We start from the raw sequence: 26,995 nt of genomic DNA, 5'->3' as shown, positions 1-26,995 counted from the left end.
CACGCCTCCATTTCTGCGTTGTCACCTCCATCGCGTCACCTTCGCGTGATCTCTTATGCATTTTTCTGTCTGGACCAGGGTTCTCAACCAGGGGTGGGGAGCACCTCCCCAGGGGACATGTGATGCTGTCTGGAGATGTGTCTGGTTGTCACAAGTGCAGTGGTTGTGGAGCATACCGTATTAGGATCTAGTGGGGAGACCCAAAGACGCTGTGATGCCCCGTATAATACCCAGGACTGCCCCACGACGAGGAATGGTCTGGCTCCAAATGCCAATGGCGAGGGGTCCCGGTCCAGACTTGGGCTGGGTCCATGTCCACGTGTTCCCGTGCTCAGGGGGGCCCACCCGGGTGCCCGCTCCTTCGTAGGTGCTCCACCCGCACGCTGGTGGAGTGAACAGCCCTGTGCTCTGCCCCAGCCCCATAGCAGGAGCCAAACGCTTCTCCCGACAGGAGGCCTGGGCCCTGGAGGAAGGCTGCTGGCCATCTCCCAGCCCCAGAATCAGGTGCCGGGGAGAGAGGGGGCCCCCGGGGGCCCTGCCTTCCGGGAGAAGCGGCGACCTCCAGGAGCCCGAGCTGATGCCGCCAGCCTAAGAAGCTGCCAGGGCTGGGGTAACGTTGCCAGACGGTGGGACCGCCCTTCTTACCCCACGACTGCCAGGCTGGCGGGACAACAGGTCTGTTAATTAGGTTGCAGTGGCAGCCCCAGGGGATGGATTCTCTGAGGGAAGACAAGGCCGGGGCTCCCTCTTGCTCTGTTGCAGGTGGAGCCCGAGGCTGAGCTTTGCTGTTTTCCAGAGAAGGAAGATGCCTGCCTGGCACCCGAGCGGCAGCCTGGGGTGTCAGAGGCCTGCTCCCTGCCCCAGGCCACCCCAGCCCAGGGAGTTCTCCGTGGCTTCAAGCCCAGCAGTTGGCCCAACTGAGCACTTAAGACATTTAATAAAGAGGGGCTGGGGCTTCCCTGGTGGCTCAGATGGTAAAGAATCTGCCTGCCAATGCAGGAGACCCGGTTTGATCCCTGGGTTAGGAAGATCCGGAGGAGGAAATGGCAACCCACTCCAGTATTCTTTGCCTGGAGAATCCCATGGACAGAGGAGCCTGGTGGGCTACAGTCCATGGGGTCACAAAGTGTAGGACACGACTGAGCGGCTAGGCATGCTGGCGTGCAGTTAAGAAGGGCATGAACGTGAGCGGGCCTCCTCTCCCCTTTCAGGGTCCGCCCTGGTCCTCTCTCTCCATTTCCCTGGATGCTTGTCTCTGGGTCCTGTCTCTCTTGGGGCCCCTCCCTCCAGCCCTTCCCCCAGCCAGATGCAGGCAGAGGAGCGCTCAGCCGCCCTAGACACACAGAAGTCCTCCTTTCTTGAGTTGGGGGTGCTGACAGGGACGTGCCAGCCACCGCATCCCAACCCACTTCCTCAGCATCCCTGGTCCTGCAGCCCTGGAAACACAGATGCCGGCAGCCTGTCTGGTCATCGGTCAGTGGCCAACGACACAGGTGTGTGTGTCCCCAGTGAGAGTGTAAACGGCCTGGGAAATCCCAAGTCCCTGGACACAGGCCCCAAGGCCCTTAGGACGCGTCCTAGCTTCAGATCCACCATGGTCCCGTGGTCCCCCCTTAGGACGTGTCCTAGCTTCAGATCCACCGTGGTCCCTGCGGTCATATCCGTGGCGGTTCCCCTTCGCTTACAAAACTCCCTTCCCAAGGTGCTCCGTGCTGCCACATGGACTCCCCCGGCTACAGAGCGTTGGGGACACAGACCTGCCCCCCAGGCACCAACGGGCACCCTCTCTGCAGACCCCACCGGGGCACCTGGCACCAGCAGGCACCGCCCGGCCACCTCGCCTCCTCCAGCCTGCCCTCCACTCCAGCTCCTCCAAGGAAGTGCCTCTTTTTGAGACTCTGCCCCAGAAGAAGGGTCATTACTGCTAATGCCTTTTCTCCCCCATCTGTTGTGACTGTTTACACTCCACTTGCTAATTAGAGACTAATTAGCTGGTGCTGAAATTCATCACTTTCCAAACACAACACGGCGGCAGGAAGAGCACAGAGATGCGGGCAACATCTGCACCTCTGCTTGGAGCCAAGGCGGTCCTGCTCCCCCGCTCCGCTCCTCCCGCCCCTCCTCCCTCATCCTCCCCCCTCCGCCTCCTTCTTCTCTTCCCCTCCCTTCCCCTCCTCTTCCTCACCTTCCGCTTTTCCCCCCTCCCTCCCCCATCCTTCCAAAAAGCTCCCCCGAGGAGCTGGGGATACCTGCTCCTGTATTCAATGCCCCCAGCACAGTGCAGTGCAGGGCTCCTGACAAAGACCCCAGCTCTCCTCTCTGACGCAGTGGGTGGGCATGAATGAATGAATGAATGAATGGGGGCCAAAGAGCAGCTGCGGCCGGAGAACAGGGGAGTAGAGCCCCCTCCCCCGAGAGCAGCCAGGCAAGAAGCTGTCTTGACTCTGTGGACGGTGACGCTGGATGGGGCGTGGACCTGGGGAAGAGCGTCCCTGAGGGGCGGCCAGTGTGGGAGAGATGCTCTGGGCTGGGGACCCGGCCTCTGGGGGCCCTGGATGTGGGTGCAGGGGCAGAGGGTGGTAGATGGAGGAAAGATGGACAGATGGAAAGGTGGAAAGAAGATTAAGTCACAAAAGGCAGGACAGAGGACAGACAGAAGCCCAGAGAGAAGGAACGGAGCTGTGGGCAGCAGGTCTGAGGGGAGGCTGCAGTGAGGAATGGAGGCCCTGGCTTGGGGCGAGGACGCCTGACCGCATCTCCACGGCCCCCGGGGCAGCCTTGATTGAAACCATCCGTTTGCATGACCGCTGGGAGCAGAGAGGCCCCGAGCGCTGACCTCTCTTCCTCTCTCATCTCAGAATGCAAGGCTGCTGTTCCCCAAAGCTCCCTCTCTGCAACGGGGTGTGGGCAGGGGGGCCGGGAGGGGCAGCCCTGACTCCTCCGAATCTTCCAGGCCTCCCCGGGACACGCCAGGAGCTCAGCGGCCTGCTGCCCAGGGTCTCAGGAGCCCGGGGTTGGGGGGCGGGGGTGGGGCACCGGCCTGGGCCTCGAGAGGCAAGCCTTGCTTCAAGTGTGAGCTGGGGCTGCAGCAAGGAAGCCCAGTAGCTGGAATCTAGGGGGACTCTCATGGGGGCATCCCCAGAGACACCATCAGCCCCTGCAGGCCTGGCCAGGGAACCAAGGTCACCTCAACTCCAAACCCTAGTCTGCAAGCCGGAATCAGGTTCTAGTCTACAGGTTGTATGTGTGTCTCACCTGGGCCTTCCCTGAGGGCTGGGTTACTGGGGACACGACAGCCAGCCTGGATCTAACTGCCTCCTGGCCCCTTGCTTGCTATGTGGCTTAGGGGGCACTGCCTGACTCCTCTGAGCTGGTTTACCCATCTGTAAAATGGGCATGTGGACATCTCCCCCGTGGGGAGGCTGGTAGAACAAGTGAGACCCGTTTCCCCTATTTAGCCCAGCGTCTGGTATCTGTAAGGAGCTGTGAGCGGTGGTGGGCCTGGCAGAATGCAGGCTGGCTGCCCCGCCGAGAACACGGGCCACTTCCTTCTTGCCTTCTGTCCTCACCTGCTGAATAAGCTCTTTCTAGGGCATCCCTCGTAGCTCAGTCAGTAAAGAATCTGTAGTGCAGGAGACCCAGGTTCAATCCCTGGGTTGGGAAGATCCCCTGGAGAAGGGAATGGCAACCCACTCCAGTATTCTTGCCTGGGGAATCCCATGGACAGGAGCCTGGCGGGCTACAGTCCATGGGGTCACAAAGAGTCTGACATGACTTAGCGACTAAACCTCCACAGGAAAGATAAAGAAGCCTCGGTCTGCAGTGCTTGTCAATGTCTGTGGTGTAAATACTTCCAGCCTGACCCATTTCAAGTTCTCAGTGGGCATCGCTGGGCGCGGGCTGCTAGGAAGGGAGGCATAGCCACCAGCCACGTGTCACCAAAGCAGGACCACGGAGCAGAAATCTCTACCGGAGGCTATGACTGGTGGGAGCTGTAGGGGAACTGGATCAGGCCAGCCGGGACCCTGAAGCCAAAGCTTCTCAGAGCGCAAGTGGGGCTGAGTCTAGGAGAGGACTTGGCCATGTGTGGGCATGGGAGGAGGGCGGGGCAGCCGGGGTGATGTAGGCCCACCCACAGACACACCGTTCTTCCTAACTCCTCCTCCTCCTCCTCACCTATCCTGACACCTTCCTTTGCTCCCATCTTTTAGACACTTCCCAGGTGGCTCAGCGGTAAAGAATCCAGCTGCCAATGCAGGAGACACAAGAGGCGTGGGTTCAATCCCTGGGTCAGGAAGATCCCCTGGAGGACGAGATGGCAGCCCACTCCAGTACTCTTGCCCGGAGAATTCCATGAACAGAGGAGCCTGGTGGGCTACAGTCCATGGGGTTGCAAAGAGTCGGACACGACTGAGCACATTCTTTAAATACTTGCCGTGTTTCAGGTACTGCCCCACAGACATCATGGACCACACCAGTGGGTCTCGCCCTTGAATCCCTGGGAGGACTGAAGATGCATTGGTCCTGGCCCCCACAGGGTGTCGAATGCAGCCGGTAGAATCTGCACTTCTGACAAGTTCCCAGGCGCTGCCGCTGCCCCTGGCCCTGGGGCCACACTCGGAGAACCCCTGGAAGCAGGTGATTGCCCCCCGCCCCGGGGAGGTAAGTGATGCTGGGTTGGGGAGGGCTCAGGGGTGATGGGGTTCAGAGGCTCTTTTCCACCCCAGGAAAGGCTTGACTTGATTCCTCGTTTGCCTCCCAGCCCCAAGCCCTCCCCAGTCTAATTAAGAGACAATCATCAGCCTCTGGAGGAGGAAGGCTCCCCCTCCCACCTCTCTCCGCGCTCCAAGCTCCAGGCTATGCCACCTGGGCACCTCCTACCTTCCCTCTGTAGCAGGGTGAGATGCGTGATGGCTTTTTAAGCAAAAGGAGAACGTGCCAAATAGGTCACAGAGAGACAGCAGGAGCCTCCATCCCCCAGCAAACGAGGGGTCAGAGAACCGTCATCACTTTCCCCTCCTTCTGCCCACCAAGGCCTCCGGGGGGGCGGGGGGGGGCAGGCTCCATTAGCAGCACACCTCCCAGCCCTGCCCGCGATGGGGGCAAGTGACCGGAGGCCGCTGGGGCGTCTTCCAAGCTGGGGACTGTGATCAGGGTGCAGACACTAGCCCCCTTTCTCTCCACGGTCACCCTCTCTCCCTGCTGACACCCTAATCCTCCTGAGTAAACTAATCCCCCCAAATGGGATCAGGTCTCCGGCCCTTCACTTTATTTATATAAGGGGCTCGGGGACTCGGTCCTCTCACAAGCTTGGGGGCTGCGGGGTGCAGGCAGGCGCGGCACCTGGGGTGCCGGAGCATGGCCCACCCCAAGGCTTCGGGGACCCTGGGGATGGCCCTTGACTCAGCAGCTTGGGGCAACGATGTGTGGACACACGTGTGCATGTGTGTGTGTGCGTGCATGTGTGTGTCTGGGTGCTCGCTTAATACTCAGCCGCAGATATTAATCCCTTTTTATGCAGAGACGATGGATCACAAGCCCCGGGAAATCAAACCTGAAACATGGCCAGCCTCCCACCCTGCTCCCCGCGCCCCTGCCACATGGACGCGTCCGCTCACGATGGAGATAAATGGAAAGGCCATCAAAGCAGCTTTTCAATCTGCCGATTCCGCGTGGGGGCCTTCAGAACTCCACGCGGCCCGCCCCCTCGGCCCCTGACTGCCTGCCGCCTCTGCCTTCCGCTCCCCACTCAGCTCCCCAGCCCCCATGCTTTCATCTCCCAAAATGGGATCTATTGACCCGGCTGGCTCATAAGGGCTCCTTTTACGGGCTCCAGATCTGATAATGGAGAAGCAGGCGGAGAGGGTGGGAAGGGGCAGAGAGGTTGTCCTTGCAGCCTGGATGGAGGGAGGGGGCTGGGGAGAAAGGGTGGGGTTTTGTCAGGGTAGGGGGCGTTGGGGGGGTGCTTTCCTGCAGCAGACTGAGGCCTAGGCCAGTGGGCATGTGCCCAGCCTGGGGACAGCGTCTCCATCCACAACGTCCCCCTCCCAACCCTCCAGTGGCTGAAGGAAGAGGAGGAAGAAGGGGAGGATGGACTTGGTCTTTCTGGGAGGCTGACCCCGGCCCGGCGCATGGCACCCGCTGCCTGGAGGAGGTGGGCCCGTCTAAGCCTGCAGGATGGGTGGTCCTCTTCCCATTGTACACTTGACAAGAGAGTGGACAGGTAATGTGCCCTGGGGGCGGACAGCCGGTACCTGGGAAATGAAGATCCATGACCCCCTGGGATGGTGGTTCTCACCCCTTGGCAGGAAGGGCCAGTGGGTTAGAACATGGACTCAGAAGCCAGACAGACTGGTCTCAAGTAGTTGCCATGATTGTGCCCATTTGATAGAAGGGGAGACTGAGGCACAGAGAAGTTAATAACCTTCCCAAAGGCACATAGCTGACGACCCTTAGACCTGAGTGTCTGTCTCCTGAACTGCTAACCCCTATACCAGGCTCCCTGCACCTCTCCTCTGCTGGGCCTCCCCACTGGGTCTCTCTGCCCCTTTTAAAGGGGTCACTAAGGGACTTCTCAGAGACGGCAATGGCACCCCACTCCAGTACTCTTGCCTGGAAAATCCCATGGATGGAGGAGCCTGGTAGGCTGCAGTCCATGGGGTCACTAAGAGTTGGACATGACTAAGCAAGTTCACTTTCACTTTTCACTTTCATGCATTGGAGAAGGAAATGGCAACCCACTCCAGTGTTCTTGCCTGGAGAATCCCAGGGACGGGGGAACCTGGTGGGCTGCCGTCTATGGGGTCGCACAGAGTCGGACACGACTGAAGCAACTTTAGCAGCAGCAGCAGCAAGGGACTTCTGCCAGGAAGTCACTCTGAGAAGCTGGGGCCTTGCACCAGGATTCCAGGTTTAAAATATGCAAGGACCACTTTTCAATAAAGACATAAATAAGTAAACATGAGTGGGTGACATTAGCAGAGAGGACTCGCTGAGTGAACCACCTTTCAGCCTCCTAATGAAGAGAATCAAACAAGGTCAAGGTCACGTTCGCAATCACGCAGGGCCATGCTGGCCCACGCTGCGTGCTCAGTAGGGGCTGCTCCTGAGAAATACGATGAGTCCTTTGAAAGCACCAAACTCTGCCGTGTGAGGGTGCAGGAGAGGAGGTGGAGGAGGGCAGGGAGTGACATCTATTGGGCGCCCACTGTATACCACGGCTGTCTCTTCTCAAACAGAGGATGGAGAAGACTTCAGCTCTGGAACCCCCAGGACTCAGACTCCCCCACCCACTGCCTTAACCTTCAAGGGACGTAGTTCCCCACTCCTCAATTCCATTCTGGTCCCCTCCGCACACCCAGGAGTGTTACCTGGGGTAAACTGACCCCGCTCCAAGAAGAAGGGGCCCAGTGACCCCAAGAGAAGGGCAGAGAGAGGACAGGCGGGGTGGCCCTGTTCTCAGCAGTGCCCAGGCCTCCCGCCCAGGTTCTCTGCAGCCTCCAGCCCCAAAGAGGCGAGGAAGCCACGAGTGCACCACGCCTCCCCCCGCCCCCACCACCAACCCCTAATCTTTCAAAGAACTAAGGAGAAGCACTGGGACATTTCCTTGTCGCTTGAAATTTGTTTGGCCATCACTCACCGGACAGGCTGAGCGGGTCCCTTAAAGAGGAAAAACAGCCATAAATGGGAAGAGTGAGAAATCATTCGTTTGTCATCAAGGGGAGGTGAAGTCTGGGAGGGAGGCAGCCCAGCGGGGCCTGGGCAGGGTCAACTGGAAGGGAGAGGATTAAACACTCAGGGGTACATCAACCCCGCTCCGCTGCACACAGCCGGGCACGGGAAGGGGCTGGGAGGAGGAGAAAGAGGTTTGGGACTGGGGGCTGTGGAGGAAAAAAACATGGGGTCTCAGGTCCTCCAGCAGTGCTTTGGTGAGAAAAGGTGACCCGGCATCAGAGTTACAAAGCCACTCGCTTGAGTGGGAACAAGAGTCCTTGAGGGGTTGAATTTCATCATCCCACCTGAAAGACACGTCGAAGGCCTCATCCCTGGTACCTGCAAACATGACCTGCTGTGGAAACAGGGTCTTTGCGGATGTATCCAAATTAGAATGAGATCCTTAATGTGGGCCCGACTCCAACAGGACTGCTGTCCTTCTAAGAGGGGGAGAATCTGGACACAGACCCCCAGGGAGGGGACCACGTGAGGGCAGAGGCAGAGACTCGAGGGATACTGCTGCAAACAAGGTTGACCAGAAGCTCAGAGAGAGGAGAAACGATGCTACCCCGATCTGAGGGAGCCTGGCCCTGCAGACACTTTGAATTTAGACTTCTGACCTTCAGAACTGGGAGACGATAAACATCTCTTGCCTCTGGGAGACAACAAACCAGCTCGTGGTACTGGGTTATAGCTATCTTAAGAAACTCACACAGGCCCCAAGAGTGTTCTGTGTCCCTGACTTGACTTTTCCAATAAACTCCCAACCGATACCTTCCAGAGCCTTCCATCTAAGCAGGAGGTGCCAGCATTGACCTGGCTGCTGGGGCCGCAACCTAGGAGTCAGCCTTGATCCTCTGTCTGCTTCAGCCCCACATCCGGTCAGTTACTAAGTTCTGTGGTCACTGCCTCTAAGACACGTTCCAGAGTCCAGCCACCTCTCCGGCCCCACTGTTAATCATGATTCCCCTGGTGGTGCCAGCATGGCCTCCCGTTTGCGACCCCCGCCCCCACACTCTGCACCCACTGCCCGCAGCCTGAGGGGGCATTTTCCGAAGCAAGCCCAGTCCAGTCTGCTCCCATGTTTGACGCTGCCCCATCTGCCATGGGACCCCACGATTCTACGCCTGGGTGTGTATCCAGAAGAACTAAAAGTGGAGTCTTTCAGGGATGTTTGGGGACTTCCCTGTTGGCTCAGATGGTAAAGAATCTGCCCGCAATGCAGGAGGCTCGGGTTCGATCCCTGGGTGGGTCAGGAAGATCCCCTGGAGGAGGGCATGGCGACCCACTCCAGTATTCTGGCCTGGAGAATCCCATGGACAGAGGAGCCTGGTGGGCTACAGTCCATGGGGTCGCAGAGTCAGACATGACTGAGCAACTAACACACACTGGTGATCCAGTGGCTAAGAATCCGCCTTCCAAAGCAGGGTGCGTGAATTTGACCCTTGGTCGGGGCCCCCACAGGCCTGGGGGCAACTAAGCCTGCGCCCTGTGACAAGAGAAGTCTGTGTGCTGCAACGAAGACCCAGTGCAACCAGAACAAGGAAAATCATTTCTAAAAGCAAATTTTAAAAGACATCTCTGTACAGCCACGTTCATTGCAACATTCTTCACAGAGCCAGGAGGTGGAAGCAACCGCAGCGTCCATTGATGGGCGGATGGCTAAACAAAGTGTGGTCTATCCACATAATGGAATAGGATTCAGCCTTAAAAAGCAAGGACATTCCGACACAGGCTACAACACGTATAAATCTTGCGGTCAAAGATTACGCTAGGTGAAATAAAGGGAAAGGGAAAGTGTGAGTCACTCAGTCGTGTCCAACTCCCTGTGAAATAAGTTAGACACAAAAAGATGGCGTATGGTTCCCTTTGATGACGTAGCTCAAGGGGTCAGATTCATAAACACAGAAGGTAGAAGGCTGGGTGCCAGGGGCCGGGGAGGGGGGATGGGAACTGGGGTTTACTGGGGACAGAGTTTCCATTGGGAAGATGAAAAAGTCCTGGAGATGGATGGTGGTGATGGTTATACAACAAAGGGAATGAACTGAACACCATGGAACTGTACATTTAAAAATGCCACAGTTTATGTTATTACTTTTTTTTTTACCATAATAAAGCAGTTTTAATTAAAAAACCCACATTTCCACAGCTTCCCAGTGACCTTGGAGTAAAACTAGAGCCTCCTTCCATGGTCTGTGCAGCCCCCGGGTTTGCGGGCCTGGGACTCCTCTGCTCCACGAGGCCTCGCTCAGCCTCCCAACAAACCACATTGACCTCCCCTCCCCGTGCGGTCAGCCTTTCGCTTGGGCCGCCCTGGGGCTCAGTTCCACTGTCAGCTCGCCCCCGGCACCTCCCCGGACCACCGGCCTGAGATGGCCCCTCTGTGCCTTGGGCATGCTCCTTCACGTGGCTCTTAGCAGCCATGACGACCTGAATTTGAGCACAAGCTTTCCTGGCTTACGTCTCTTTTGGCCTGGACGTGAGGACCGGGACTCAGCTGTGTGCTCAGAGCTGCTTCTCAGAGTCTAGACAGAGGAGGTCCCCAGAGCGCAAAGGGGTGAACTGGTGAGTGGCTGGACGGGTGAATCACTCCATCAAAGGCAGGTGGTCCAGGATAGCAGGGAGGCACCCAGTCACACCCCAGGCTGTCAGTGCAGCCAGGGAAGAGCCTTCAGGCGTTTCTACACTGTTTCTCTGGAATTGAGGCTAGGCTGCCTGTAGCCATGGGAGACACCGACTAAGCTTTTTGGAACCCCCTCTTGCAGGCAGGCCTCGGGGATTACACGAACATGGCCCTGGGCACACAAGTGAACACAAAGGAAGGGAGATCCTCCAGGCACTGCAAGCCTACAATAGGCTGGATGGAGGTTTTATACTAGTTCCCCATTGTGTCCCCACACAAAACTGAGGCTCAGGTGCAACTGAGGCTCAGAGAGGTCAGGCTGCTGGCTCAACAAGACCCCACAAGCAGCCGCAGAATCGAGAGTCAGCCTTGTTCTGTGACACCAGGGTCCCCTGCTCCTGACCACGAGGTAGCCCTGCCTCTTCCCCTCCGGACAAGTCGCCATGCAGTCAGGGAACCAACTAGAGTGGAGGATGAGACACACGGAAGCCAGGCTTGGAGAGATGGTATTGAGTCTGCAGGTCAAGGTTGAGCTTAGATACAAGACGGAGACAGGAACTAGAAAGAGGAACCTCTCCCTTGGTCTTGATGGAAGGTAGTATTAGGTGGTGGTCGTTGTTCATGAACTTCTTGTTTTAGGATAGATCGAAATGTACAGAAGAGTTAGGAAGACAGTTCAGAGACGTTCCCACACACCCAACAGCGTTCCCTACATTGCACATTATCACGTGCATTTGTCACAACTAAGGAACCAAGGCTGATTCCTTCTAAGTAAACTGCATCATCCACTCAGATTCTTGTTAGTTTTCCCCTTGTGGCCCTTTTCTGTTCAAGGATCCTCTCCTGAATCTCACTCAAGGCTTAGTTGTCTCCCTAGTGTTAGTCACTCAGTCGTGTCAGACTCTTTTGCAACCCCATGGAGCACAGGCCCCCAGGTTCCTCTGTCCATGGGGTTTCCCAGGCAAGAATACTGGAGTGGGTTGCCATTCCCTTCTCCAGGGGATCTTCCCGACCCAGGGATCAAACCCAGGTCTCCTGCACTGCGGGCAGAATCTCTACCATCTGAGGCACCGGGTGGGGGCTCCTCGAAGTCCCTAGGCTCCAGGAAACAGGGACAGTTTCTCAGACTTCCTTGTTTTTGATGATCTTATAGTTCTGATGGTCTCAAGTATTTTATAGAAGGTCTCCCCATTAGGGTTGCTTGGTTTGTTTTACTGCTTAAAGACCAGGGGGAAAGGATGCTACATACGTACATAGACACACACACACACACACTGAATAAACACACTTTGCATCTAACTTCAATTCTTCCTGCTGTGACAATGATGCTATTAGAGCTCCAATGGGGTTTATCTTTTATCACATTTCTGATGTTCCTAACAGAATACGGTACCAGGTATGCCATTTATTAAAACACCTATTTTACGAATGAGGACACGGAGGCTATCTGGAAAGCTTAAGCTTGCGGGCACCCAAAAATCGGTCACAGCATCCCTGACTTGGGTACCCAGGCCAGAGCCCCTTCTCTGCCTCTCTGCTCCATGGGGCTTCAGCCTACTTACTCCCCGAGTCAAGCCCCGCCTGGGAGGCAGGCAAAGGCACAAGGAGGCGGATCAGCGGTCCAGCATCGCCACTAGAGCAGGGGCAAGAGCCACGCCCCAGAGCCCCGACCCCAGCCAGAGAAGGAGGTACCAAGCTGTGGCTTCAGCTTATGCCCCAGGCGCTGCACCCACAGCCCCGATATAAGGCTGTGCTGTGTAGTTGTGGCCGAGAGAGTCGCCAGGCGCCAGGAGCCCAGTGCACTGGCCTCTGCCAGCTGCTGTGGGATGCCCCCTCCCCGTGCCCCCCGCCAGCGTTGGAGGGGCGCCCTCATGACTGCGGACTGGCCGCTGCGCTCCAGGGGGCTGGGGTAACCATGAAGGAGGGAGTCCCGGGGGTGTGGAGGGGGTGGGCTGCTGCGTGTGCAGAGGGCCGAGGGCTAAGGGCTCCACGGCCTCCTGAAACAGGGATCAGTGCCAGGCCTCAGCTCTCCCTGCTGGCCGAGCAGATGTGGAGGCGTGGATGATCCACCGGAAGGACCAAGGCGAGCAAGCTTAGCAGGCACGGCTCCGTGTTTGAACGCTTCACCCACATCATCTTTCAGCAGCCTCACCCCGTGTATCCCCATTTCACAGGTGGGGAATCTGCAGCCAGCGGAGAGGCCGGGGTGCCTGCCCCTGGAGAGCCCCAGAGCCGGCTCCAAGGTCGGAGCTCACCCCCCACTCCCGGCTTCTCTCTGATGCCTCTGCATTCCTCCTGGCGTGTTTACCTTCCCGATTTAGCCAGCTTTTGTTTGGTTTGATTTGAAAATGAGTTTGCCCAGGATGCACAGCAGCAGAAAGGAAGAGGGCTCGGGGTGGACCTGACTGAACAGCAGGAAGGAGCGGAATTCAAAGCAGCCTGTCACCCACGGAGTGGGAGTGAGGGTCTACCCCCAGGGAGTCCAGGATGGATTCAGACGCCAGTGTGAGAGCCTCGTCCCTGGGGCTCAGTTTGGTGAAGATCGTGTGGGGTCTGAGATCTGAGGCCTGGGTGCCAGCCCTGGCCTATTCTTGGCCATGTGTCCGAGGACAAGCCCCTAACCCTCTCTGAGCCTCGGTTGCTTCTGCTGATAAATAGGGATCACTGCACCTGTTGGACGGGGTCCCTCTGAGTCTGGGGAGCCCCTGTTGTAAACTGCCAAGGGCCGTCGACAGGAGGTTGTATTTCTGCAGTCTCAGCTCCCAGGGCCTCCGAAGTGCCCGGGACCCACCATCCGCATCCTGGCAGAGGAAGGGAGCAGGTTCCCAGACCCCGGCGGCCTCTCTGTATCTGGCAGGCCCATCCTCCAGCCTGCCCAGCCCTGGCAGTTCCAGGGATGGGGCTCAGATGGGGGAACAAGGCTGACGTTGGCACCCACCCCCCTCTGTGGGAGGGGAAAAAGGAGGGACAAGACAGGCTGGGGGTGCTCCCGCCCGGGTGCCCCTGGAGCAGCCCTAGCAGAACAGTTGCTGGTGAAACAGGTCTCTAGGGCAGGAGGGATCTCCCAGCCGGGGTCACATGGGCCGGGAAGGGCCTCCATCTCCCCAGGAACAGGTGGGGGCACAGTGGGCTGACAAGGCAGCAACGGGAGACTGAGCCCCAGTGGAGGGGCCGCAGCAGGGGGCCCTGGGCTCCTCTGGCGGTGCTGGGCTGGGCACTTGGCCACCACCCCCACCCACAAGGGGCCTGAAGCTCAGGCAGCTTGGTGCTTTTAAGAATACAAACTATCGCACTTTCCTGGTGGCCCAGTGGTTAAGCGTCCACCTGCTGATGCAGGAGACACGGGTTCCACCCCTGATCTGGGAAGATTCCACATGCCTCAGAGCAACCAGGCCCGCCACCACTGAAGCCTGCGTGCCCCAGAGGATGTGCTCTGAAATGAGAAGACACTGCAATGAGAGGCGCACGCACTGCAACCGGAGAGGAGCCCCCACCCGCCGCAGCTAGAGAAAAGCCCGAGAAGCTACAAAGACCCAGCACAGTCAAAAATAGAAAAATAAAACCTAAAACGGAGAACACAAGCCATCAGATATGAAATTAGGTGTCATCTCAGAGGGGTCCCGAGGCTTAAGTTCATTAGCTTCATGAGAAATTGCCTTTGACCCCAAAAGGTGCCCAGAGGTGACCCGAGTCCCACAGATGCTGAGAAGTCGTGACCCTCACTGGGAAACACACCCCTGAGCATGCCCCAGGGCACACGGCCTGCAGACTCAATGGACCCTGGGACACCCAGGGAGGGGCAACCCCAGTTCTTCCCCACCCTCCTGCCCGGGTGTCCAGAAGGGCTGAGGAGGGAGGAGACGGAGGTGGAACCAGATGGCGGGAGGGGGATGGACAGGGACTGGCGTGAGCAACGCTCACTTTCCTGCTCAGGTGCGGTGCGTGGTCCTTCGGGGATCAGCAGACCCCCACCTTGCCTGGGAAAGGATTCACACTCTGAGGACAGATGTCCCCCCGCCCCAGCCCCCAACAGAGGAGACCTAGAATCTATTCAAGCAGCGTCAGACACGTTCCCTTCTCCCACTGTGCAGAGAATCACTCTGCAGAGGTAAATATCAGGTTCCCCAAACCTTCCCCCGACAGGATGCAGGAGCTGTCATTACAGAAAGAAGATGAAGCAGGTTGGGGAGGTTCATCTTCTCGCAGAGCTGCTGATGTGGGTCGGAGCACAGGGCAGGGGCTGGGGCGGGGTCCACCAGCCTCCTGCCCCTCAGAGTCTGGCTCAATCAGCTCCAGGGGGGCTAGGGGGGTTGGGGGGTGGGGACAAGGGCCAGGTGTGTCCTCCAGAAGCCCCCGGAGGAGGGGAGGCCAGGCAGCCTCTATGCCCTGGGTGGTACCCTCAGCCAGCATGGACCAGGCACCTGCTGGGTGAGGCCACCCCTGAAACCCTGCGGCTGATGCCCGCCATGGCGAAGGTGGGGCATGGAGGCAAGGGCTCCAATCACACACGAGCACCTCAAACTGCAGGTGGGGAGAGTGTCTAGGGGACGCAAGGAGCGCCCCATGGAGGAAGTTACCCAGCGTGATCTTAAAGAAGAGAAAGGCCAGCAAAGGACAGGAAGGAGTGTGCTGCGCTTGGTCAACAGGAAGTGGTTTTTATGGGGCCGGAGGTCAGGGTACCAGGAGATGAGGAAACGCTGAAGGTTATTCCGTGAGGATGGTTACCTTTGCCGTGGGTGAACTTGGAGCTGGCCTGGCACCCTCAGCCTGCAGGGGGCAGCTTGGGGGACCTGCTTTGGGAAGCCTTCTTTGGCACTCCCTGGTGGGTGGGCCAGGCCCTGTTCTGTGTCTCCCCCTCTTCACAGATCACTGGGCCATCAGCAGAGTCTGCAGCAGGAGCTGGCATGTAGCAGGGGCTTCATCTATTGGAAGGATGGATGGATGGGTGGATGGGTGGATGGGTGGATGGATGGATGGATGGATGGATGGATTGGAAGGATGGATGGATGGGTGGATGGATGGATGGATGGATGGATGGATTGGAAGGATGGATGGATGGGTGGATGGGTGGATGGATGCATGGGTGGATGGGCGGGTGGGTGGGCGGACGGGTGGACGGGCAGGTGGATGGGTGTATGGGTGGATAGGTACATGGATGGATGGGTGGATGGGTGGATGGGTGGGTGGGTGGATGGATGGATGGATGGATGGGTGGGTGGGTGGATGGATGGATGGGCGGATGGGCGGGTGGGCGGGCAGACAGGTGGACGGGCAGGTGGATGGGTGGATAGGTACATGGATGGATGGGTGGATGGGTGGATGGGTGGGTGGGTGGATGGATGGATGGATGGATGGGTAGATGGATGGATGGATGGATGGACAGGTGTGTGGGTAGACTGAAGGACAGGCAAATGGACAGATGAAAAGGTGAATGGACAGATGAACGGAACGAGTTTATGGATGAATGGAGAGATGGATGGATAAATGAATGCATAGGTGGGAGGATGGATGGATGGATGGATGGACAGATGGGAGGACGAGTGGCTACAAAAGCCTCACAGTCCCAGGATCCTGCCATATCACACCAAGAATCATGCTAAGAACCACCTCAGATACCATCACACCCAACCCCTTCACTTCCCAGGTAGGAAACAGAGACTCTCGAAGGGGAAATGACTCCTATGAGACCGCTGAGGACAGCAGGGGCACAGCCACGGCAAAGCCCAGGTCAGGCCCACATGGTTTGAGCCCCAGCCTATGGCCCCCGCGGTCGGAGCCCAGACCCACGGCCCCCAGGGTCAAAGCCCAGACCCACGACCCCCAGGGACAGAGCCTGGACCCACGGCCCCCAGGGTCAGAGCCCGGACCCACGGCCCCCATGGTCTAAGCCCAGACCCACGGCCTCCAGGGACAGAGCCTGGACCCACGGCCCCCAGGGTCAAAGCCCGGACCCACAGCCCTCAGGGACAGAGCCTGGACCCACGGCCCCCAGGGTCAGAGCCCGGACCCACGGCTCCCATGGTCTAAGCCCGGACCCACGGCCTCCAGGGACAGAGCCTGGACCCACGGCCCCCAGGGTCAAAGCCCGGACCCACAGCCCTCAGGGACAGAGCCTGGACCCACGGCCCCCGGTGTCAGAGCCCGGACCCACGGCCCCCATGGTCTAAGCTCAGACCCACGGGCCCCAGGGACAGAGCCTGGACCCACGGCCCCCAGGCTGCCCCCATCCCCGCCCCACAGAGCTGGGGCCTTCCTAATACCACAGCCGGAGAGGCCAGAAGGGATTCCCACGTGGTGAAAAGAAAAGGTGCGGGGAATAGCCTTGGGGCTGGGAGAGGGTCTCCGAGGAGGCCTGGGGGGCTCACACTTCTCTGCCTCTCAGGATTGGGTTGGTCAGACAAGCTGGGAGACCGTGGTTCAGAGACCATGGTTCTGGAAGAGGCAGGCTGCAATGGGGGAAGGCTTACATAACCCAGAACTTAGATGAGGCCAAGCCCCGCCATACACTCGGACCACACCTCAGAAGATGACAGTCAAGGGAAGCGACAGACAAACCGCAGGCTGGGGGAAGGGTTTGCAAAAACACGTCTGATAAAGGATGGTTATTCAAAATTATATAAATGAGAAAACAAACAGCACAATTAAAAAATGGGCCTTACCCAACTCAACAGGCCTTACCAAAGAAGAAAGACAGATGGCAAATAAGCATATGAAAGGATGCACCACATTCTGTGTCATCAGAGAAATGCAAATTAAAATAACAAGCTACCCCCTCATGCCTACGGGAAAGGCCAACATCTAAAACACTGACAACATCAAATGCTGGCAAGGATGTGAAGCAACAGGAACTCTCATTTGCGGAAACGGTACTGCAAAAATGGTGCTGCAAAATGGTGCAGCCACTTTGGAAGACAGTTGAGCAGTTACCTACAAAACTAAACATACTCTCTTACCATGTGATCCAGCAATCATGGTATTCTACTCAAAGGAGCTGAAAAACTTGAGATTACATAAAAACCTGCACAGAATATTTATAGCAGCTTTATGAATAACTGCCAAAACTCAGAAGCAATTAAGATTCCTTCAGTGTGTACATACATGCTCAGTCACTCAGTTGTGTCCAACTCTTTGTGAGCCCCATGGGCTGTAGCCCACCAGGCTCCTCTGTCCGTGGGATTTGCAGCAAATGGATACATAAACTGTGGTCCCTCCAGACAATGGAATATCATTCAACACTAGAGAGAAATGAGCTACCAAGCCATAAAAAGACACGGAGGAACCTTAAATGCAGAGTGAATTACTATACATTGACTTAATAAAAGAAGCCAATTTGAAAAAACGACATACTGTATGATTCCAACTGCATGACATTCTGGAAAAGGCAGAACTATGTAGGCAGTAAAAAGATCAGTGTCTGCCAGTGGGGAGGGGGCGGGGGGGTGATGACGAGCAGAGCACGGGGGATTCTCGGGGCAGAGAAACGACTGTGTGCGACGCTGTGACTGTGGGTGCATGTCACTGTACATCTGTCCAAACCCATAGACTGTACAACCCCAGGAGTGCACCGCCGCGTGGACTCTGCACTCTGATGGTAATGCCGTGTGGATGTTGGGCCATCGATTGAAACAAATGGACCGAGCTGGTGGGGAACGTGGATGGTGGGGCTGGTGCGGTGCTGTGCGGGTGGGGAGGCGGGGGTCTGTGGGAATTCTCCATACTTTCTAAATAAACAATGTGGCAGTGAACCTAAGATTACTCTAAAAATGTAAAGTCTTAATTTTATTTTTCAAATTTATATATATATATATATATATATATTTTTTTTTTTTTGCCAAGCCGTGTGGCATGTGGGATCTTAGCTCCCTGACCAGGGATGGAACCCACACCACCTGCATTCAAAGCACAGAGTCCTAACCAGTGGACCCGCAGGGAAGTCCCATAAAGCCTTAATTTTTAAAAGATGCCAACTGGAGAGAGGTGGAGAAAAGGAGCCCCAAGGGCATTTTGGGCGAGGCTGGGGAAGATCCCAGGGAGGGGGGAGAGGGAGGAGACAGCGATTAGCTGCCCCCGCCACCCACTCCCTCCCCAGCCCGGGGCGGGGGCAGGCTGAGGTGCCCGAATTCAACCTCTGCTGGCAGGCGGAGGAGGGAAGGATCAATTAATTCAATTAATTCATTAGGCTGACATGTCTGCGAACATTGCTCCCGGGACTCGACGGGCCTGGCAGCCAATGGTGGTTTAATGGGCACTTTCGCTCTGAGATGACACCTGGGCCAGCTGCTCTTTCCAGGGTAGGAGACTTGCCTTGAGACGCAGGGAGCTGCTGGCAGGCTGGCGCCCTGAAGCGGAGGACGAGGGGGATGTCCTTGGGCTGGGAGAGATCGCGGCTCAGATAGCTCCTCCACCAGCCCTGGGTGACCAGAGGTGGGCAGGACAGGGTCAGCGGGGAGACGGGCCTCAGGGTCCCTGTGGGTCCATGAAGGGGCCAGGCCAAGTGCCCTTAAATCCCTTTCAGTTCTGACCTTGCAGGACTTGTGATCTGGAGGGGAGCTTACATCTCAGAGTCTGTGGATGGTTTCTAAACACCCAGCCACTCTGGTGTGAGACCAGAGAACAGGGCTGCTCTGAGAGGTGCGGGCGTGTCTCTGGCCGCGGAGCCCAGCAGCAGCACAGGTGGATGAGATCCAGCACCTTTAGCGGTTTCCCTCTGCCGTCCCCCCGGGAGCGAGGAAGCTGGACCCAGGCTCCAGGTAGTCACAGACTGGTCCCCTGTGTGTCTTTCCCGGAGCATCAGCTGTGCTGGTCCTTCTTAGGACCAGCTTAGGAACTGAGGGCAGGTCTGCAGCAGGCGGGTGGAGCCAGTCACTGCACCCCCTTCCCTCCTGGCAGGGCCTGCCAGTCCCACCCCAGAGCGGCTGTCCCACTCATGAAGACGTCCCTAAAGGCTCCCACTGGCCTCCATCAGGCTCCTGCTCAGAAGGCAGAGAGGGAAGAAGAAACGTGTTTAGAGAGTTCAGGATACTGGGGACGGTGCTGTCTGCTGATCACATTTTTCGTCTCACTTAGATCCGCTGAGTTTTATTGGCCCATTTTATAGACTGAGCAAACTAAGGTTGAGAGTGGTTAAGTCATTCGCCCAATGTCTCAGAGTCAGGGGGTGACAGATGTGGAATTCCAGCAAGGGTCCTTTCTGTTCCCCCATAGCTTGGCGGATTCCAGGCATACCCCTGCCAGGAGGGAGACGACCCTGCTGGCGACCCCCATCCCATCATCCCCCTGCCCAGCAGAACGTCCGGCCAGGGCAGCCACAAACCCGGCTTCCTTGTTCCTCTTCCAGCCCCTCCCGACAGCTCCCAGGGCACAGGGCAGTGCCTCCTCCTGGGGCGGGCAGACAATCCCGATCCTGTTTTGGAGAAGCTGAAACTGATGTTCACAGTCCATGTGGCACAGAATCCAGCTGTGCGGAGTCCTCTGCTGAGCAGCCTCCCTCCCTCCCTCCCTCCCTCCCTCCGCAGCTCTTGGTGCCCACTGGGCAGCAGGACCTGCTCCAGAGAGGGCCATCTCCTCCTGAAGACGCGGCGCGGGCACTGCCCCACCCAGGGCAGCCAGCGTGGGGGGAAGTCAGGTCTGCCTCTCAGCAACCGTGTGACTCAGGTACACTCAGTCCTGCTGCTGGCCCAGGGCTGGGGCGGCCCCTGGCCCCAGCCACCGGCTCAGACCCCCCGAGATGTGTCAGCCATGCCTGCAGCTCCCGCTGACAGCCTTCTCCTTCTCAGTGCTGAGTTTCAATGACGACCCCAGTTGCCTTCTAAAGAGACACATCAAGGACTCCTGTCACCATGACGCCATCGGCCTTCTCACTGCTTGCGGAGACACAGGGCGCTAGCAGCCCCTGCCCTGGCCCTGTTGCTGGCTGATAAAAAAAGAAAAAAAAATTGCTTTCTCTGCCAAAGGAAAAAAAACCCAGCAAGTCTTTGCTTGCGAGGAAGCTCTTAGGCTGACCAGAGAAGCTAGAGTGGGGAGCAGGGAGGGGCAGAGGAAAGAAGGGTGGGAAGAGATGAGGTGGCTTTCTCTTCCAGGCAGCCTTCCTGGATTGCTGTGGAACAGATGGCCAGCCAGCTGGGATTGCTCACTATTGAAGATAGCTTCCCACTACTTCATCACTTAGGGTCTGGAGCTAATCTTTTACCTTTTTGCTTGTACTTGATTAATTAATTTTTATTAAGTAATTTGATCCTTCATTCATTCACCCAGAAACCATTGTCTGAAAGCCTGGCAAGTATGGGACACGGTCAACAAGGGTTCAACCCCTGCCCTCGGACTGTTTGCAGGCCAAGGTCTTGGATAAGGCACCATGAAGTGCTGTGGGGGACCAGAAATGGGGCAATTCAGGCTGGATGCATCAGGGAAGGCTTCTTGGAGGAGGGGGTGCCTAAGTCAAGACTTGAAGGACAGATGGGAGTCAGCCAAGCAGAGATGGGGGCGTGCTCTAGAGGGAGGGGACACGTGTGCATGACCAAGGAGCAACAGGGAACATGGCAGGTCCCATTTGACCGCATTTGACTGGCTGGCAGTGGTTGGAGGCTTCTGGCATGGACAGTGGCTGTTGGTACCCTAGACTGAGGCTGGGAACCCTGGGAAAAGTGCCGGCTTGATGGGGGAGATGGCAGGTTCCCATAGTCTTGGGGGTGTGGGCGCTAGAGTCACCTTGCGCTGCCTCATGAAAGCACATGTGCATATCTCTCCCCAATTCTCTGTTCAGTCATTTCAGGTTCCTTTCAGCTGAGTTCAGTCACTCAGTCGTGTCCGACTTTTGGCAACCCCATGGACTGCAGACGCCAGGCCTCCCTGTCCAAAACCAACTCCCGGAGTTTACTCAAACTCATGTCCATCGAGTCGGTGATGCCACCCAACCATCTCATCCTCTGTCGTCCCCTTCTCCTCCCGCCTTCAATCTTTCCCAGCATCAGGGTCTTTTCAAATGAGTCAGTGTGGCTTGGAATCAGTCCTGGTGGGAGCGCTTACACCATGGAAACTGGCAGACGCTACAAGCCCAGAGCCAGTTGTCAACACCCCAGCACAGCACTGCTCCCCACCACGCTCACGTACATTCCAGCAGAGGAAGCTATCAGCAGGATGTCAGAAGACGCTCTGTGCTCAGGAGAGTGACCGGGGGTAGACCTGGGTTTAGAGATGACCAGTGTAGTGACAGCAAATGCCGAGCCACCCAGGGCGGGGTAGGGTGGAGAGGGAAGGGCAGAGGGGAGTCTGAGGGTTGAGCTCTGAGGACCCCAGCCTTCACAAGGAACCAACTAGCAGACTGCTGGAAATGGTCAGCTCTGAGCATCATTCCTCGTGACACTCACCGCGCTTTAGCATCAGTACTTCCTGGGCACCAGTCTTCCTAGAGGGAATTTTCCCTGCTTGACTGTAAGCTCAGTGAGGATGAAAAAAAAAAATGTCTGACGAATTCACAACTCTAGCCCTGGAGCCTGGACAGTGCTGGGCAAAGAGTGGATATCTGGTGAATGTACGAATGAATGGACTTTTGAACGAACGAATGAATATAGAGAAATGAATGGCACGTCCATGTGTGCACCTGTGCCCCTCTCTTGGTGGGCTGTCTGTTTTAGATTACATGCTGCCAGCATCCCAGGGTTCAGCTTAGGGACTTAGTAAGTCCTGTAGGAGGTGATAAGAGAATTAGTGAAGCAAGGCAGGACAAGTGTTAGTCACTCAGCTGCGTCTGACTCTTTGTGATCCCATGGGCTGCAGTCTGCTGGGTTTCTCTGCCCATAGGATTCTCCAGGCAAGAACACTGGAGTCGGTTGCCATTCCCTTCTCCAGGGAATCTTCCCAACCCAGGGATTGAACCCAGGTCTCCCGCATTGTGGGCAGATTCTTCACCATCTGAGCCACCCCGGAGGATGAGAGTGGACAGGAAGTGGTCCTGTCTGTGTGACCTTGGACCAGCCACTAAATATCTCTGAACCTCAGATTCCTCCATCTATAAAATAAGAACAATGATTCCTACTTTACAGAACTGAGAATTCAATGAGATGACGAAGGTGACAAAGGTGAGCGTCTCTGGCACATAGTAGGTGCTCAACCCCATTGCTCTGCTGCGCACTAAGCCCCGTGTCTTCCAGGCTCCAGGTCACCCGGCATCCAGCTGCATCACCCGCCTGTCTCCTTGCCTGCTCCCTGCCTCCCTCCGTGGCTCTCCCTGTGTTCTTTTCTGGTCTAGTGCCCTGGTTATTTCTAGACCAAGGTGAACTGGCCCTGCTCAGAAACATGCCTGATGGAGCTCTGACTAAGAGGACTCAAGCTGGACTTGGCGCGGCAGGGGGCAAGGGGAAGAGGCGGGCAGAAGGGGCAGGGGGCATGACTCCCCCTGGCCTCCCAGCCGCTCTGCTCCATGAACAGAGGGTGAATGGCTCTGTAATTTATTCTTCAGGATACTACCATCCCAGGAAAGGGCCCTAACCTCCTAACCCTGTGCCCAACTGGGAAAATAGCTCAATTACTGCGAAATGAGACACTGTCCCATGTGAATGGATCAGCATAAAACGATCAGTAGAGAGGGCTGGACAGGAGCAGCCACCTGCGTGGACACGACAGCCTCCCCTGGGCAGCGGGAGGGCTGGGAGGGGCTGCGGGGAGCCTGTCCCACTCTTACCCCTGCCATGGCAGCCCCTCTGCCCCATTTCTCTCCCAGAGATGTTCACAGGGCAGGTGTTTAGCTGGAGTCCAACCAGGAAACAGAAATGACTCGATGTATTAACACACAGGAATCTGATATAGGAAACTGGTTCCAGGGGAGCGGAGAAGGAAAACGGGGACAAGGAACGACGCAGAGGTGAGCAAGACAGAAATCCCCACCAGTCCTAGGAGGGAAAGGTCCCGGAGGAAGCAGGGTTATCAGAACCCTGGGCGGGTCGCTGGGGGCAGCTAGGACAGGGCCACCTGTCTGCCAGGATCTGGAGTCCCAAACAAGGCACAGCGGCTGCAAGGAGTGCCAGGGGAGACTCAGAGGTGGGGGCACACCCCAGCTTCCCTCTCTTCCCCACCCGCCGGTGCCTCCCATCAGCCACGCTCAGCCGGAGTCCAGCTGTCTTGGAGCCTGAGAAACCAGGAAGACAGCCACGTGCGATCCAGGACAGAGCAGCAGCAGGCCGAGGAAAGGATCTGAGCGGGAACAGCCCGGGAATGGCAGGGGGTCAGGAGGGCAGCCTGAAGCCACAGAGCAGGCGGGTGGGGAGCCCGGAGCCCCTCGGCCGGCCTGCCTTCCTCCCCACCCCGCGCCGAGGGCTCAGCCCACAGGGCTGGACAGCGGCATTTGGCCCCTACCAGCTCCCTGTTCCTTGCTGATAAATGCCAGCGAGCTCCCACGCCCAGCCTGATCCATCAAGCTCCCAGTGGCAGGTTGCAGGGCCAGAGACCTTGCCCATCAGGAGCTTAATCTCTCAGACAAAGAGCAGAAATGCAGTCCGAGCCACGGAGACATATAACACATCAAGGGCAGTTACCAACTGTCTGAGTCAGCCCCGCCGCTCCTGGCAGGAGCGGAGAGGGAGCCTGTCTTCAGTCTTCCCTCCTCCGACCGTCCCTGGAGGGGATGGAGGGAGGCCTGGAAAGAAACCCAGAGCTTTTTTCAGGCCTTTCCCCGCTCTCCTGTCTTGTCCCTCTCTGCTCAACCTAGCCTGGCCCAAGCCTTTTCTTTCTCCCTTCCGCCCCTCCATACTCGACAAGAACTGAAAGCCTCGGAGGCATCACTGCTCGGAGGCATCACTCGTTCTGCGGGGAGCCACGGATTCAACGGTGAGCAAGACAGGCAAGGTGGTCCCGGCCTTCACGGCCCTTGTACACAGGGTTTCTAGAACCTTCCTCAACTGCCCCCACAAGGGCAGAAAGAACCTCAGGTCTGCCCCACCCACCCCACCCTGCTGCTTGCAGAAGGAGCTGAGACCCAGGCCACCCACAGACCCAGCTCAGGCCTTCTTTTTCAACCCCTTTCCTGGAAGGAGGAGGTCGGAGAAGGGGGTGGGTGGGGAGGCGTTGGACTCAGAGGGCTGTGATTGGTTGCCACCAGGCTGACAGACAGCGGAAGAGACCAATCCAGATGGGCCGGTGGCCAGCGTGACCGTCAACCCGGCATCGGCGGCGGATGCCACGGCGGGTCCCGGCTGCCCGCCCCCAGCCCTCGCCGGCTTCGCCCTCCCGTCTGGAGCGCAGCCCTAAATATCTTTGACATAAAATATCGTCGGAGAGCCGCGGCACGGAGAGATTAAAAAACAATAAAGAGAAAGCGAAACTCTCGACTATAATTACCAGCCTCTAGCCGGCAGCAGCAAAAGACGCACTAAAATTTTAATAGGAACCACTGCATTTAATTTAACGACACATTTTTTCAATTACCAGAATAATTGTTTTATTCATAAAATGAGCTTCAATAAAGAGGGTCATTTTCCTTTGTTTTTATTATTCATTTGTGCAACATATTTGAGATAGGATTCCCTCGTGTGAAGGCAGCTGGGAAGGGACCCGTGACATGTGTCCTGAGTGAAAATCGGAGGGGGCAGGGGGGCACCCCGAGAGGTGGGCGTCCACACGGTCCAGGTGATGGTGGAGTGTGCTTGGCCAGGGCATCAACCTCTGCCCCTGCCCCTCCCCTCCACGGAGAACCTTCCAGAATGCCCTGAAGTTCACTTCACCAGACCCTGACCTCTCCAGCCACATCCTCCACTTGCAATTAACTGAGCTCCCTGTGGCCACTGGGAAGGAGAAACTAGAAATTCAGCTCCTTCCTTGCAGGAAGGATCCAAAAAATCACACTGCTAAACTGTGAGACAGCCAGAGCCTGGGGCCACTTGGAGGCGAGGAGGGAAGTGAGCAAAGATAATAAGTTAAAAAAGACAGCCTGTTGCTGGGAAATTGAGAGCCGGCTGCCCTCGAGGAGCCCCCAAGCCTCTGTTCCTGCCCTCCCAGCATCTGATCAGACGATGGCAATGACCATCACTTACTGGGTGCTGCGCCTGTCCTACCCAGATTAACTTCCCAGCACACAACAAAGCAGGAGTTATTGTTCCACGCACACTAGATACGAGAAACTGAGGCTCAAAGAGAGGAAGCTACTTGTCCCAGATCTCCCCAGGAGGATGTGGGGACAGGATCTGAACCCGGCCAGGCTGACCGCAGAGCTTACAGAGGATGCTCTGTACAACGGCAGCTGGCCAGCTGGCCACGAGGTAGGTTGCTTCTCAGAGTGCCCTCTGCGACTTCATCTTTGAATCAACTCGTTTGCACTTCTCTCTCTGGCTCCGTTTACACTGCACTCTAAGCTCTCTCCCGGGCAAGCTTTCAGCTCGAGAGCCCTCACCCTGATCTTCCGGCTGGCACTCAGAGATAGCGCCAGCTCCCAGGCCAGGGCAGACGGTCCCAGCCTCACGCTGCTTCCAGGGAGGGATGGATGGATGCAGGTCAGTGTGGAGGCCGCTGCGGGGGCTGGGAGAGAAGGGTCGAGGGAGCTCTGGGGTGCCCCACTCTGGGCGTGGAGGTGATGCTGAGCATGGAAACAAGCTTGGTTGTCTGTTCATTCTGAACCCCATCGGAGCCAAGAGTGGGGAGACAGGACACAAGGAACCAGCAGTGGGAACCCTCGACTTCCTCCAGAGGGAAACTGACATTGATGAACCAATGTCAGTGTCAAGGCCCTTAAACACACATTACCTATTTAGTCCCCATGGCTACCTTGGAAACTGGGTATTAATATTTCCCTGGCTAACAGGGAAACTGAAGGCCTAAGCAGTCAAACAAGTTTTGTCCAGGATCATGGCGTTCACAGGACTTCCCTGGTGGTTGAGAGTCTGCCTCCGAGTGCAGGGGACACAGGTTCGATCCCTGGTGGGGGAACTGAGCTCCCACATGCCGCCAGGGAGCTGAGCCCATGTGCTGCAACTAGAGAAGCCAGCAAGGCACAACACGCACCACAACCAGAGCAAGCCTCGAAGGCTGGGAGACTTGCATTGGTCGAAGGCAGGGAGAAGCACGTCCCAGGCGGGGACAACAGCTTTTGCGGAGGCGCGGCAGGTGGATGGAGCCCACGGCCTGGAGGAGGTGCATGTTGGGAGCTCCCCATTAGACCCCGGACTCGCGCGGCCTGTCGCCTCCTCTGTCCACTGAGCCAAGTGCGGGAGAGGAGGAGCCCTCCCATGGATGGTTGTCTTGGCCAGCTCCCTGCCCTGGGCCACCGGGGGAACTCAGAGGTCAAGTCCAAGCCCCACCCCTGCCATTGGGCGGGCACTGGGGCTGGCCTGAATCTCTCATCCTCCCGCTTTGCACCTCAAAGCCTGGAGCTCAGATGGAGTGGGGGGTTGAGGAAGGGCCGAGGTGGGGGGTGGGGACCGGAGCGGGGCTGCCAGGCACCAAGATCACATAAGCAGCAGATGTCGGCGGATTAGCGGCTCTGCCTCCAAAGCTGCCGGAGCCACTTAATATTCTGCAGACGGATCGCTTCCCTTTCATAAAAAGCAAACATGGAATTGAAATGCCGCAGACTCCAAACACCTGGGGAGGGCTGGAGGCTTGAAGCCGTGAATTTGGGGAAAGGGGTCTGGGGAAGGAGACGCAAGGATGGGAGAGATAGGGCGCGGGCCGCCC

General features: G+C 57.3%; 1 protein-coding gene across 3 annotated transcripts in view; it reads right to left on the bottom strand.

Annotated features, from left to right (window-relative positions):
* The window catches only part of SDK2 (sidekick cell adhesion molecule 2), a 264,805-nt gene that overhangs the window by 167,196 nt on the left and 70,614 nt on the right, over positions 1–26,995 (bottom strand). The gene's annotated exons all lie outside the window — the stretch shown is intronic.

The sequence above is a fragment of the Cervus elaphus genome, chromosome 5 (genome assembly GCF_910594005.1).
Source record: "Cervus elaphus chromosome 5, mCerEla1.1, whole genome shotgun sequence".
Taxonomy (NCBI): domain Eukaryota; kingdom Metazoa; phylum Chordata; class Mammalia; order Artiodactyla; family Cervidae; genus Cervus; species Cervus elaphus.
Note: the sequence above shows the minus strand (reverse complement) of the source record. Positions and strands in the feature narration are given on the sequence as shown.